We start from the raw sequence: 16,352 nt of genomic DNA on the forward strand, positions 1-16,352 counted from the left end.
AGCGAAGGGTGAAGAAAATGAAGAAGGGTTTTATTTAGTGTTAGAACAGCTCAGAGGAGATTCACAGTGGGTAGCTCCTCTCCATAGGCAGGTCTTCCCATCAAGTGTTCAGCTACACTCAGTAGAGAGTAGGCCCTCTGCTCTCAGCAGAGAGGATGCCCTGCATCAATACTAAGGAAACTGACCTCAGCATCACATACTCCTACATTTTGTCAAAGGAAGACAAGCTATACCAATAGTAAATTTCTCCCATTGGTAGGAAAATACTAGTGTTACACTTTAGATATTTCATGATAAATTACTTCAGATTGAGGGTTTTTGTTTGTTTGTGTCTTTTAAGAGAAGGGGTCTTAATGTGTTGCCCAAGCTGGTCTTGAACTCCAGGCTCAGTTTCCTGATTAGCTAGGATTACAGGCGTGCATCACCACACCAGGCTCTGAGATTTTAAATTCAGAAGAAAGTTGGGTACACAAGAGAAGCTGAACCTGTTCGTCTTCTCCTTCCCTATCCCCTCTTATTTTCCTGGCCCCTCTCCTTGTCTCTCCTTCTCATTCTCCTCCTTTTTCCTTGTATGTCTCATCTTTTCCTGGGACGTACAAATAAGTGATATTCAATGTGTGTGATTGGCAGACAATATAGGTCTAATAGCAACAAGTACTAAATTCTGACTTACATATTTTACTCAGAGAAGGGTATTTTGCTTATTTTTTAAACAACTGAAATAATGTTATTTGGTTCTTGGATATTTCCAATGTAGTATTTGTAAACTAGATTGTGTAAATTTTTCATTTTCCAGCTTTATTGAGATATAACCTTAACTAAAAATTGCATATACTTAAGTCATATAGCATGTTTCAATATATGTATACATTGTAAAATGAATACCACAATGAAACTAGTTGAAATACTCATTGTCTCACATAGTCACCTTTTGTGTGCATGTGTGGTGAGAATATTTAAGATCTATTCTCTTTGCAAATTTTGAATATACAGTACCTTAAATACTTGCTGTACATTAAGTCTACAGAACTCATTCATTTTATAACTCAAAGCTTCTACCCTTTGGCCAATATCTCCTCATTTTCTTCACCTGCTAACCTTGGATAACCACCCGTCTACTCTCTGTTTCTATGAGTTTAACTTCTATATTCCACATAAAAGTAAGACCATTCAGTATTTGTCTTTCTGTGTCTGTCTTATTTCACTTATTTCATGTTTGCCATTGCAATGCAAATGGCAAAATTTCCTTCTTTATAAAGGCTTTATCCATTCATCTGTTGATCAACACTTAGGTTGTTTTAATATATTTGCTATTAAGAATAATGTTGCAATGAACATGGAAGTGCAGCTCTCTCTTCAAGACAATGACTTTATTTCCTCTGGATATATCCCTAAAAATGGGATTGTTAAATTATATGGTAGTTTCATTTTTAATTTTTTTAGGAAACTCCATATTGTTTTTCATAATGGCTGTACCACTTAACATTCCCACCAGAAATATAGAAGGGTTCTCATTTCTCCACATCCTCATTAACACTTGTCTGTTGGCTTTTTGATAGTAGCAGTCCTAACAGATGTGAGGTGATAGCTCATTGTGGTTTTGATTTGAATCTACCTGATGATTAGCGATGTTGAGCACTCGTACATATATCTATTGACCATTTGCGTGTTCTCTTTAGAAAAAAAAAAAGTTTATTCAGGTACTTTACCCATTTTTACATAGGGTTATTTGTTTGGTTTTGCTATAGAGTTGTATGAGTCTCTTTTATATTTTGGATATGAACCTCTAATTGAATGTATGGTTTTCAAATGCTCTCTTCAATTCCATAGGTGGTGGCTGCATTTTGTTAACTGTTTCCTTTGCTGTGCAAAATCTTTAATATAGTCCCACTTGACAATTTTCCCTTTTATTTTCTATGCATTTGGTGTCATATCCCAATAGTCATCGCCAAGATCAATGTTATGGAGATTTTCCCTTGTGTTTTCTTCCAGAAGTTGTATGCTTTTGCACCTCATGCTTCAGTCTTTAATCTATTTTGAGTGAATAGTTGTGTATAGTGTAAGATAAGGATCCAAAATCATTTTATTTGTGTGAACATGTGGGTACCTAGTGTTCCCAACATCATTTATTTAAAAGACTATCTTTTTTATTGTGTATTTTTGGCACCTTTGTGGAATATTATGACCTTTGACCTGAAAGCCCCCACTTCGAGTTGCCCTGCCTTTCCAGACCGAACCAGTATCCATCTTACACGTCTTGATTCATGTCTCATGTCTCTCTATAATGTACAACCAAGCTGTACCTCGACCACCTTAGGCACGTGTCTCAGGATATGTCGTGTCCTTAACCTTGTCATAATAATCTTTCTAAACTGATTGAGAGCTGTCTCAGATAATTTTAGTTCACAAGCCTTTTAATATGCTGTTGAATTTAATTTGTGAGTATTTTGTTGAGAAGGTTTGCATGTGTTCATCAGGGATATTGGCCTGTAATTTTCTTTTCTTGTAATTTTCATGTCTGACTTTGGTATGAGGGTAATGCTGGCCTTGTACAATGAGTTTGGAAGTGTTTCTTTCACCTCATAGATTAATTGACTATGTTTCAAGTGATATTTCTTGTTATTCACAATAGTACATTTATACCAATATAGATATTGGTATTAATGAAAGAGAACCATGATTTTTATAATGAATTCAATAAGAGCAAGTCTGAATAAATGTTTAATTCAAATCAATGGTGATTTTTCTAGTAGTATTGTAGAAGACTATGAAAAGTAGCATACTGTGTTATTAGAATATATTTACATATTTAAATAAGTCTAAGTATAATAGTGAGAAACTGATATTATGGTCCCTGTGGGAAGAGAATTGCCAGATTTGCAAAACCAAAATAAAAAATACGTATTAGGCCTAATTGACAATTTAAATATTGTCATGTTTGAAAGATTAATTGTTGGTCCTCAGATACTTAGGAGTTTAGCTGAGAAAGCTGTTTTTTATATCCTTAATAAGCAGTTAATGGCCCACAACAGAAGATGGAAAATCTCCCATCAGTCTGATACTGTATGGGATTTTCCCTTATTGCTCTACTATGTAGTTTTCTTAAGTGTGTTAATTGAGTTCCCTACTTCTCTATAGGGAATCTTAAGATATAAACACATACATAAACACACAAACAAACAAAAACTAGACTGAATCTGCCAGTGTTTCCTTTAGTCCCTAGTAGGCCTTATTATTTTATGTTTGAATTAATTTTTGTGGTTATTTACTCCCTAGTTAATTATTAAATAGAACAAACAAATCTATATTCCCCATTTATGCCAACAGCAGTAAACAATTATCATGTAGATATTATTTTTTTCTCTCAACTCTTTGGGAAGAAAAGGTTTGCATGAACATATTTATGCCTATTGCATCTTCTAAACATCTTGACCTCTTGTAAAATAACTAATTGAAATTAATCAAATTAATTATGTATTTTTCTCTTACACTTTATATTTGATATATTTGGAATTGATATGTTTGGATAGAAACTGAAAAAAACATATTCTACAGGACCTAACTAGTTTTTAATATTGTACTCAGATTTACATGATAAAAAAATGATGAGTTCATGTCCTTTGTAGGGACATGGATGAAGCTGGAAACCATCATTCTCAGCAAACTATCTCAAGGACAAAAAACCAAACACCGCATGTTCTCACTCATAGGTGGGAATTGAACAATGAGAACACATGGACACAGGAAGGGGAACATCACACACCGGGGCCTGTTGTGGGGTGGGGGGAGGGGGGAAGGATAGCATTAGGAGATATACCTAATGTTAAATGACGAGTTAATGGGTGCAGCACACCAACATGGCACATGTATACATATGTAACTAACCTGCACATTGTGCACATGTACCCTAAAACTTAAAGTATAATAAAAAATGATAAAAAAATTCAAAAAGAAAAATCAGTATACAAAGAAAGGTTTGAGACATTCAAATAAACAAAATCAATCTGAGGGAATAGAGATAATATTCCCTTGTGAAACTGATACACTGTTGGAAAGAGGTCCAAACAGCTGGATAATAATCTTAAAAAGGTGCAATTTATATTTGTTAATGAGATTTGATATGGCCATCTTTGACATGGGAATAATTTGAGATCAGAGAATGTTGTCTTATGAGCTGAAATACATGACTAGGATATAACAGAGAGGGAAAGTAGCACGTTGTATCATACAGAAATCCACATCAGTGTGTTGTCAGATGTTAGCCAATACTAGTGTTTCTCATTTCATCTCCATTATCATATGTTTTATTTTGGGGTAGTGACATCTTGTGAGTGAGTATGTTTTATTAGAGGACAAGCAATCTTACATCCTCGATTATTTACTTAAATTGTTTATTAAGCATTGGCATTAAGAAATACCTTTAAGGATATGTGTCCACAAACAATTAATATTTTACTACCTTCATATGAGCATCCATAACTTGCCATATATTTTGCTAGGAGATGAAGCAAAAGTAATGGTCATAACATACAAAGTATCTGTTCTTGTGGGGCTTACATCTCATTGAAAGAAACAGATAATGAATAAACAAATAAATATATACTATTTATATCATTTTGGTAGACTTAATAATGCCCCCTCAAAGATATTTTTATCCTAATCCCTGGAAACTGTGACTATGCTGCTTTACATGGTTATAGGGACTTCTCTGTTGTGATTGAATTAAGGATTTTGATAAGGAAATCATAGCCTTAATTATCTAAGTAGGCCCAATATAATCACAAGAATCCCTATAAGAGGCAGGAAATAAGGTAGGATACGGAGAAGCAGAAAGAAGCAGAGTCCGAGAGGGATGATATGCCACTGGCTTTGACAACGGAGAAACTAACTATGAGGCAAGGAACAGCAGCCTCTAGGAACAATTTAGCTCTAAGTAAGGAAATGATTCTCCCTTAGAGTCTCCAAAAGAAACACAGGATTGCTGATTTGGTTGTAGTCCAGGGAACTTAATTTCAGACTTCTGACTCCCAGAACCGTAAGAAAATAAATGTGTTTTAAACCACCGCATTTGTGGTAATTTGTTACAATCAGATTTAAATGATATTAAGAAAAAATTAGACATGGTACAGAAATAGAAAAGATAGCCATTTTAATGAGCAAGCAAGAAGGAACTTTCTGATAACATGTCATTTGTGTAGACACATAAATGAAGTGAAGAAGTGAAACACATAGTTACAACTATGTTCCATGACAAGATAGTGCAACGTCCCTGAAGCCTGGTTGGTTGTATTCTAGGAATATGCACAGTACCATTGTGGCTAGAGTACAGCAGCCTCGAGGAAACAGAAAGGAGATATAGAAGAGAAGGGAGGGAAGCCAGAGCGTTCAGGAACCCATGGATCATACTGGGAACTTTGCTTTTTTTGTGTGTGTATGGGATTAGAAAATGCTGAGATGTTTTCCCAGAAGCCATGACATGTAACAAGATTTCCTTAGGTGCTCTGTGAAGAAGAAACTATGGGATCCAAGAAGGCTGCCTGGTGCCATTGTCTAGACAGGAATTAGATAAACATGGTTTTTATCCATATAAAAGCACTTTTATTTGTGTTTTTTAATATACTCTGATTTAACAAAACCAGTGTAAATCCTTCATTAATAAAAACAACATTTAATTCAATACATGTATTACAGTACAAAATCCATTGGGTTTTCATTCATTTATTATCTACAAATGGACAAAACCTGGTATAGACATAAAATAGAATATTATTCACACTTAAAAAAGAAGAAAATTATACCATGTCTTAGTCCATTTGTGCTGCTATAACAAAAGTACCACACACTAGGTGTCTTATAAACAACAGGAATTCATTTAACACAGTTCTGGAGGCAGAGAAATTCAAGATCAAGGTGCCAGCAGATTCACTGTCACTTCCTGGTTCACACATGACCGTCTTCTCACTGAGTTCTCACATAGCAGAAGAAACAAGGGCGTTCTCTGGAGTTTTTAAAATAAGAACATTAATTCCATTCTTGAGGATTCCGCTTTTTAATCACTTTCTAATACCATCACTTTGGGAAGAAGATTTTCAATATATGAATTTTAGGGGGACATAAACTTTCAGCCTATAGCAGGCAAGGTAAAACAACATGGATAAAACTTGAAGAAATTATGCTAAGTGAAAAATGCTGGGTATTGCAGCACAAATACTGCATGATTTTACTCATGTGAAGTATTTAAAATAATCAAACTCATATAAGCAGAGAATGGAATGGGGCTTACCAGAGGTCAGGAGGGGAAGTTTTCATCCAATGGATATAATGTTTCATTTATGCAAGATAAATAAGTACTAAAAATCTGCTGTATATCATCATGTCTGTAATTAAAAGCACTGTATTATGCATTTTAAAAATTTGTCAGGAGGGTAGATCTCATGTTAAATCTTCTTGACAGTTTCTTTAAAGTAAAACTCTGTTGGCATATTTTATAGTGTTGTGTTTGAAAACATATTTCTGACATAGAACAGAAACTTCATCAACATAGTAGCTTTAACGAAAGACTTGATACATAAAAATAGTCAACAATTAAATCTAACATAAAACATCTACTCCTCAGGTACAATAATCATATTTATGTGTACTGAAATATTTTCTGCTTTTAAAAAAGAATTAAAAAGATACAAAAAGCTATTATTAAAATATTTACTTTATTAAAATATTATAATGACATTATTTTCAAAATTACATTTTATTTTCCCTCCATTGATTTATTTTGAAAATAGTTCTGTAATCTGAGATGAATCTATGATAAAAATATTTTGCCATATCCTACATATACCTCTTTAAAATTTCTTTTAAAATGACCACACACACACATATACACACAGACATACAGTAAGAGTTATAGTAGTAATTAGTATCAGCAATATGTTTAATCTACATGGAATGATGGAAGGAGCTTTGGGAAATATTTACAAGATTAGTGCAATCGAGTGTATATTTGAGACATCAAGCTGAAGTAGTGTGGAGTAGTCCCCGGGGGGTAAAGGGAAGACAACAATTGGAAGAGACCCACGCATTTTTGCCAAAGGAAAACCTGCCATAAACATCAAGATTGAATAGCAGGTTTAGAAATGAAGGCGATTTGTACTACAGTTGGAGAGGCATAAACCTTTAACATGGCCTGGTGGAAGTGGTGTTTAGAAAGCTTCTAACACAATCTCAATTTCTTCCCCTCCCTTCCATATTGTACTCATGGAAAAGAATTCCCTGTGTTCAGATTATACTTAAAGAGTGAGAATTTATACTCTGAAACCTGATGGGTGCAGTGTTTACATAAATTGTTTGAAATTCTTCTGTATAGGAAATTTGTTTATCTTCCTCCATTTATTTGCCTAGTCAATCATGCATTTATATCAGTATAAACTCTTGGAAACTTATTTTATATTTTGGTCAAGGCTTCTGTAACCAATACCTAAAAATGTGAAAGTGACTTTAAACTGGGTAATAGGTAAAGGCTTGGGAATATTGAGGGCAGGATCACTGCCCTGGTGGTTCTGGAAGGAGAACACCGAACCAAGGATTATTCTCAAGACTTGAAATCTAATGAAACTTGCTTTGCTAAGTTTTGAACTTGCTTAGAACCTATCACACTTTTCTTGCATCTGATTTATCCCTTTTAGGATAAGAATGTCTATCCTATGCCTGTTCCACAGTCGTATTTTAAAAGCATACTACTTTTCTGTTGTCACAAGTTCACAGCTGTAGAGGAATTTTATCTCAGAATGAATAGTACCTTGAGTATCACACACATCTGATTTAGATGACATTTAAATTTTGGAATTTTGGCTTGAGAGTTGATGCTGATATGAGTTGAGTCTTTGGGGCTGTTGGGATGGAAATAATGTATTTTTCATGTAAGAATATGAATTTTGAGGGCCAGGCCTACAGTTCACTATGGACTGAACTGTGTCCCTCCAAATTTCACATGCTGAAGCTATAACACCCAATGTGGTTGTTTTTGGAAATAGGGCCTTCAGGAAATAATTAAGGTTAAATGAGGTCATAAATATGGAGAATTAATCTGATAGGATTTGTGGCCTTATATTAGGACTATATGTGGCTTTATATAGGTTGGTGTAAAAGTAATTATGGTTTTTGCCGTTGAAAGTAATGACAAAATCCTCAATAACTTTTGCACCAACCAACCTAATAAGCAAAAGTTCTCTCTCACTCTCTCTCTGCCATGTGAGGACACAGGGAGAAGTCATCCATCTGCAAACTGGGCACAGACCAATCTCCAGTAACCAAACCTTGCTGGGCCTTCATTTTGGACTTTCCAGACTCCAAATTGTGAGAAAACGTATCTTTATTGTTCAAGCCATTCAGTCTATTTTGTTATGGCAGCCCTAGCTGACTAATACAGGTTTATAACCCAACACAAAATAATGTATTTTATGCTCAAATTATTCTAGCTTTGGCCATTGGGAGCTCTTTCAGGTGACTTCAGTATCCTTTTTAAATAGCCTCATTACTGTGTGAGGTAGGGGTGTTTGTGGTTTGTGTGTGTGTGTGTGTGTGTGTGTGTGTGTCTGTGTTACCACATGCTAAACATAACCTTACTTTCTGGCATTATAAGATGCTTCAGGCTCGTAGTATATATTTTATGTTCTGCCAAGTCTTAGAATAATTCAGTCATTTCTGCAAGAAGCCTTGGTTCTTTGTATTGAATATTAGTATTAGAAATAAATATTTCCTTAATAATACGTTCTGTGCTCCTATGCTATGTTTTATTCTAGGCCCTATCAGCTGATAGAGCAAAAAAAAATGTACCTACAGCCTATGTATACTCACATCAACATGAGTTCATAGTGATGTCACCAACTGTAATTAATTACCATATGTATCATTCTAACCTCTTCTCCTTATATGCAACTTCCCACTTCAATCATGAAAAAAAAAATGGTTCTTACCATTCACTATACATTATTTAATTGTTAAATTCAAGAACACACATATGGCAGTAAAAGAATTGATAATCTATACATCCATGGGGAACAACTTTATTAACTAGGATATAGTACTTATATACAGTTTATTTTGCTTGAGTCTTACATACTCCTTTCATATCAAAAACAGAATTGTATACCACAACCAAGTGGGGTTTATTCCAAGTATGCAAGAATAGGATAGACAATTTTAAAGACCTTTACATATTCTTGTTTAAACTGAAAATCTCTCATATACTATTAATTTTTATGATGTTGAGAATATTTACTATGTCTTTCAGCCATCTGTACATAGTGTGTGTGTGTGTGTGTGTTTAAAAGAAAAATTGCTAGTCAATGGAAAGAAGATAATATTTGCATATATGTTATTGATAAAGGATATGTAACCAAACTAAACACAGTAAGTCAGTAAGAAAAAGACAAATAATCCAATAAAAGTGATGTTTTTGATATAATTTATTTCTCCACTATTCAGATTTATTGATCACATATACAAAATATCACCTCATGCCTGCTGCTGTGGCTAATTAATGCCTCTAATCCCAACACTTTGTGGGGTGAAGGTGAGATGATTGCTTGAGCCCAGGGGTAAAGACCAGCCTGGGCAACATAGCAAGATTTTGTCTCTACAAAAAAAAACAAAAACAAAAACAAAAAAACACTTTAAAAAAAAAACTAGCCAGTGTGATGATGTGTGCCTGTGGTCCCAGCTACTTGAGAAGCTGAGACAGGAGAATGACTTGATCTCAGGAGTTCAAGACTCCTTGAACTCCTGAGATCATACAGCAAGCTATGATCATGCCACTGCTCTCCAGCCTGCACAACAGAGTTAGATCCCGTCACTAAATAATAATAATAATAATAAACAAACAAATAATCTCGTTAATCTATTCACTTATCTTATTCTGTACTTTTATTATCTAATACAAAATGTTGTCATCTTTTACATGAACACTATTAATTGCCTCTAAATTGTTTTCTTTCTTTCAAGCTGGATCCTCAAATTTCTATCCTCTGCAGTTAGCTGAGTGATTTTAAAAGCACAAACGTAATCACGTCTATGCTTAAAACTCGTTAGTAGCTTCCAATTGCACATAAGATAATATTCACAATTCATATTACAGTCTCCAAAGCTTAATATGTTGTTACTCACCACTTAACTTCTTACACCATCTCCTACTCACATATACGCTTTATCAATTCTTGCCTTTGTGTTGTTTCCCATATACACTGACTAGTATGCCTGACTTACATGATTTTCTCAGCCTGAAATTATTTTTGCATAGTGAGCTCTTCCCTGTCATTGAGATTTCAACTTAAGTGTCATTGAGTAAGAAAACCCTTTTCTTATCATCTAATTTAACAGAATCTTCTATGTCAATTCAAATGTTTGTAGCTATATGTAAGAGAACCTCTTATTCAAGTGGCTTACATCATAAGAATAATATGTAATTCACTTGATAGGAAGCCCTGAGTTGGGGCTAGCTCTAGTACAATTGCTAACGTGACTCTGTCATCAGAGACTCCATTTTATCCATTTTATTGCCAAATCATTGTTATGGCATTCAGCCCAGGAAGCATTACAGAGAAGGCACAATAACAGCTGGACAGGCAATTCGTGATGCCAGCCAATTGCAGTCCTGGCTCATGACATACATTTTTTGATAATCCCTTACCTTATTCTGTTTCTCAGCCTAGAATTTATTACTATTTGATATTTTCTTATTTATTTTTTTAGAAAGGGAATTATATAATAATAAAAGTTACAGATTCTGGAGTTTCCTTGCTTACCTTGAATGTCAGACTTGACTTTTTCCTGTTTGACCAATGTATCTAATCTCTGTGCCTTAGTTTTCATAGTAAAATAGGAATGATTATATTGAGTATCCATATTAAAATACTGTTGTAAGGACTGAGTGAGTTAATATAGGTAAAACACTTAGAGTAGCACCTGGCATGTATTAAGAGCTGTGGCAGGGTCTACTATATATTATTACATATAATTTATTGCTTTTTTGGTCTCCCCCTCCACAGCCACACACACACACATGCCAGGGAATAAGTTATAACGAGCAAGGTTTATTTATGTGACGTTGTGCAGAAAATAGTTAACACAGCAGACCTGAGATTGCTATCCTTATGAAGTCTGCTTACAAAGTAGGCTCTTGTCTGGTATTTGGAAACTTGGATTTCAGAATGGTTCCCACAATTCCATAACTGATAAGAATGATTCACTCCGTCTAGACTGTGCAAGCAATATGGTTTATGCTAACTACTTGCTTTCCTTCTGGGACTCTGAAATGCTGTATGTGTTAGGCAGAGTGTGCTTTTGTGAAGCCATGCAATAAAAACCCTGCATACTGAGTCTTTAATGAGCTTCCCTGATAGACAATATTTCTCATGTGTTGTCACAAGTCTGCTGTAGAAATTGTGTTCTGTGTGACTCCACTATTAGAGGCCATACACCTTGTCTTTTCTAGACTCTTCATTATGCACCTATTCCCTTTGCTGGTTTTTCTTTGTTTCTTTTTGCTGCAATAAATCATAGCCATGTGTTCAACTGTATACTGAATATTATGAGCCTTCCTAGTAAATCACCAAACCTGAGACTGTTCTTGGGGGGCCCTGACACTGACTTGTTTACCAAAATCTAAAACAGGGACTGAGTCATAGTATTAGGCTGGTGCAAAAGTAACTGTGGTTTTGCATTACTTTCAATAGCAAAACCCGCAATTACTTCTGCACCAACCAGATAGATTCTCAATGAAAGTCAAATACATAGATGAAATAATTAATGGATAACTATAGCTCTATATGGTCACACACATTTGGACAAACAACAGCATCAACTTTTGGCCCAGAGAGTAGGTTGTTTCCACTGAAGAGACAGTGCTCTTTGATGGTTGTTTACTTACCACCATTTATCATAAATGACTCAAATGTCAGAATGTTGGCCATGAGGAAATTGTGGGGAGGGACAAATCATGATTCTACAAACAATTGGTTATGTCCACCAGCTGTTTTGGTCAATGTCTTAAGCATCAGCTGAAAATTAGTGTGGAATATAATTGCTGGAATGGTATAATAAAAGGCTACTGATAAAGATATGATAAGCATTATGGTTAAATCTGATCTTTAATTCTACCCCAGGTGACTAGCATGGGGTAAGTGAGACAAGTGAGATATGTAAGCTTAGGTCATTTTAAATCAATGGAGTTAAGGAAGAGGGAAAAAACTAAGCTGTGATTCTGGAAGATGCAATGGACCACTGTCCCTGTTCCATGTGTGAGCTCAGCAGTTTCTCATTCTCTTTCCACTTTGAAAAAAATTAAACTGTTAAATTAGTATGTTATTTATTTACTTTTTAGGCTGGATTTGAATACATTTAAGAGTAGCCTACACAATACTGTTGTTGCTTTTTCCTTACTATTTCTATTCCCTAATATAATGTTTGGCAGATAGTAATTGCTCACTAGAGGGAAGTTTAGAATCATGGCTACCGGGGGTGTCCAATCTTTTGGTTTCCCAGGGCCATACTGAAAGAAGAATTGTCTCGGTCCACACATAAAAAATGCACTAACACTAACAATAGCTGATGAGCTAAAAAACATTGCAAAAAATCCCATAACATTCACAAATTTGTGTTGAGCCTCATTCAAAGCCATCCTGGGCTGCATGCAGCCCACAAGCCATGGGTTGAGTAAGCTTGATGTCTACCATCTAGTAGGTAAATTCTCTTGGAATAGATTTCCCATCTAGTCTTAGCACATTTAGGCAGTATTGGACAAGTAATTTGTACTGAGATTTTCTTTACTTATTTGTAAATTGTAATTACATTTAGTTTTCTGTGTCTGTGGGTTCTGCATCTGTGAATACAGAAGCCAACTGGGAGACTTGAGCATCTGTGGATTGTGGTAGTTGTGGAGGAGAGGGCAGTCCTGGAACCAGTCCCCAACAGACACTGAGAGTTGACTGTAATTATAGAACATTTGTAAGAGTTAAATTGAATACTATAACTTAGAAAATACAAGCACTTTAGAAAGGCTAGATATTATTATTATAATCTAAGAAAGTAGTAAGAAATTAAAGAGCAATGTTTTGTCAGATTATGTAAGGCCTTGAATGTTAGCATTTATTTATATGACAGCAATAAAATTTTCAGCAGAAATGTGGCATAGTTATTGTTCTGATTTTATTTAATTATTTTTATAGCCAAATCTTATTACTGCAAAGAGAATCTAGAGAAAGCTTACAAGTTTATTGCGAACATTCAGTTGATAAGAAATTAGCATTAGTGATGATTACAAGAGTGGCTCCTGATCTGTTTAAAAATACATTATATGTATTGAGACATCATTATGTATTCCAGCAACATGCATAAGTATTATTTGTCAATTAAGAAAAATAAAATTTTAAAAAAGAGTGGAAATACAAAGAAAATCATGGGTAGACCACTTAAAGAATTTATCTATATTTTGATTCCTCTTAATTTAGCCTTACATTTTCAACTAAATAATATCCTGCTTATTAATTTATACTACATATTGCCTGGTATAATTGTTTATTTTTTTATAAATTTAAAAATTGGAAAAATTTCTTCCATTATGTTTCAGTGTTTCTGATAATAAGTATTTAGCAGTATACAATTTGTTTTTTAAATTTAGTTTTATTTTATTTTAGATTCAGAGGGTATATGTGAAGATTTGTTACATAGGTATATTATGTAATGCTGATGGGTTTCTAATGAACCCATCACTCAAACAATGAACACAATATCCAATACATAGCTTTAAAAACCTTGCTTCCTTCCCATGTTCCCCCCTTTTGGAGTTCCAGTGTCTATTATTTCTATCTTTATGTCCATGTGTAACCATTGTTTACCTTCCACCTAGAAGTAAAATATGTGGCATTTGCTTTCTGTTTCTGAGCTATTTATCTCATAATAATGGCCTCCAGATCCATCTATGTTGCTGCAAAAGACATGATTTTATTCTTTTTGATGGCTGCATAGTATTCCATTGTGTATATATACTACGTTTTCTTTATTCAGTCAATAGTTGATGGACACTTATGTTTGTTCCATGACCTTGCTATTGTGAATAGTGATGCAATAAACACATGAGTGCAGGTGGCTTTTTGATAAAACAATTTATTTTCCTTTGGGTAGATATCCAGTAGCAGGACTGCTGGGTTGAATAGCAGTTCTATTTTTAGTTCTTTGAGAAATCTCCATACTGTTTTCCATAGGAGTTGAACTAATTTACATTCTCACCAACAGTATATAAATACATTTGTTTCTTTAAACAGCCCACAGCTTTTTAGATGGGTTTTTTAATACAGTCTACATTTAACAAATAATTTTGCTAGAAAAAAATCAATTGACAAATTAATGAATCATTGATTATTTTTAATCCCAGGGAATCAACAGATGACAACCAAATCCTAACAACCCTTCAGAAGTTAAAGCCACATTACTGTGAAGAAAGTCTAGTATCTTGGTTTTTAAAAGTTTTAATTTTTTTTTAATGGCAATAAATTTTGAGAAAAAAATGTGCTCAATGATTTCTTAAAGGTATTATTTTTAGGTCGTTTGAATTTAATAATTTATAGGTAATGAAATTTCACTTTTTATTTCTGCGTGTTCAACTGTTTAAGGAAAGAAGGCTGAAAGTCAAATATAGTAACATTTTCTTTCACTTAATTCAAAAGGCTTCTGAAAAGTAATAAGATTTATTCTGTAAATTACTTTATAATTGTTCTTTAACCACACTGTGATATTTGATAATGTCAGAATGATTTTGCTTTAGGGAATGTGATTTTAGCCCCTGAAGAAAATTAATTACTCTCCCTAAATAAACAGCATTTTATGTATTTTATGTGAACTTAGGGAAAGTTTTTAAGGTTAATTAATCTGTCTCTGACAATTGCAGAAAAATTTTAGGAAAAAATTACTTATGCATTCAGGTCAGTTTGCTTATGCTAATACACTAACACACAAGAAAAATATCACATTCATTCAATCATATTTGAAGAAAATTACTTCCATTTACTCTGAAATCTAAGATATAACTCTATCGTATAATCCAGTTCCCAACGTGGTTTCTTTAAAACCTTGTGCTAAAAATTGTGCTAATCAATTTACCAAATGCTTCATTTACTCTAAAAAATAATATAAATGTTGTTTGCTTTCTTGATATTTCATCGCTTAATGATCTTTTGTATATTATACTAAACTCACCAAGGCTTTGGAGAGAGATATATGCATATATATAGAGAGAGAGTCACAGATTAAAAATCCATAGGAAAAGGTCAGGAAGAATTACATCCGTCTGTTCATTGTGCTTATCCTTTGGAAAGAGCAATGAGATGCAGGGGGAAGTAAGGAGAATCTACATGATCTTTTAAAAATATTATTTTTTTCATATTATTTATTTCTCATTACTTTTCACATTGTTCTAATTAATTTGAGGATTCATACACATATTTTACATTTATTATTTATATATGTTTTTAGAAGAATAAGAAAATCTCTTCTCCCACCTCTCCTTTAGAAAATGTTCATGGCAGGGAGTGCGACATCCGGCTTTAGAGCAGGAACTTTCATTGCACCAGTGATGAAAAAGAGAATTAAATATGGGTGATGTTGAGAAAGGCAAGAAGATTTTTGTTCAGAAGTGTGCCCAGTGCCTAAAAGGGAGGCAAGCACAAGACTGGGCCTAATCTCCATGGTCTCTTTGGGCTGAAGACTGGTCAGGCCATTGGATTCTCTTACAAAGACGCCAATAAGAACAAAGGGATCACCTGGGGAGAGGATACAGTGATGGAGCATTTGCAGAATCCCAAGAACTACATCCCTGGAACAAAAATGATCTTTGCTGGCATTAAGAAGAAGACAGAAAGGGCAGACTTGATAGCTTATCTCAAAAAAAGCTACTAATGAGTAATAATTGGCCACTGCCTTATTTATTACAAAACAGAAATGTCTCATGACTTTTCTATGTGTACCATACTTTAATAGATCTCATACATCAGAATTCAGATCATGAATGACTGACAGAATATTTTATTGGGCACTCCTGATTTAAAACTAAGACTGGCTTGTGGTTAAATGAATATGTTCAGTTTTTGAATTTTAATAGTAATTCCAATTCAGTAAATGCTATCACTGTTTACCCCTTCTAAAGATATGATTAGACTTCACTGGTAACGTTCAACTTTTCACAAAGATGGGGACTGCCATCTTAAAACTTACTGGATATTGGTTTATATTTAGATTTCTATAACTGGTTATGTGAATATATTTAAATACTGGGGAAATTCCATCACTGTCTCAGAACCAAGCAA

General features: G+C 34.1%; 1 pseudogene; it reads left to right on the forward strand.

The window, feature by feature from the left end:
• Nucleotides 1–15,641: 15,641 nt before the first annotated feature.
• On the forward strand, nucleotides 15,642–15,945 carry LOC129030004 (cytochrome c-like; annotated as a pseudogene).
• Nucleotides 15,946–16,352: the final 407 nt, after the last annotated feature.

The sequence above is a fragment of the Pongo pygmaeus genome, chromosome 12 (assembly GCF_028885625.2).
Source record: "Pongo pygmaeus isolate AG05252 chromosome 12, NHGRI_mPonPyg2-v2.0_pri, whole genome shotgun sequence".
In the NCBI taxonomy this organism is placed as follows: domain Eukaryota; kingdom Metazoa; phylum Chordata; class Mammalia; order Primates; family Hominidae; genus Pongo; species Pongo pygmaeus.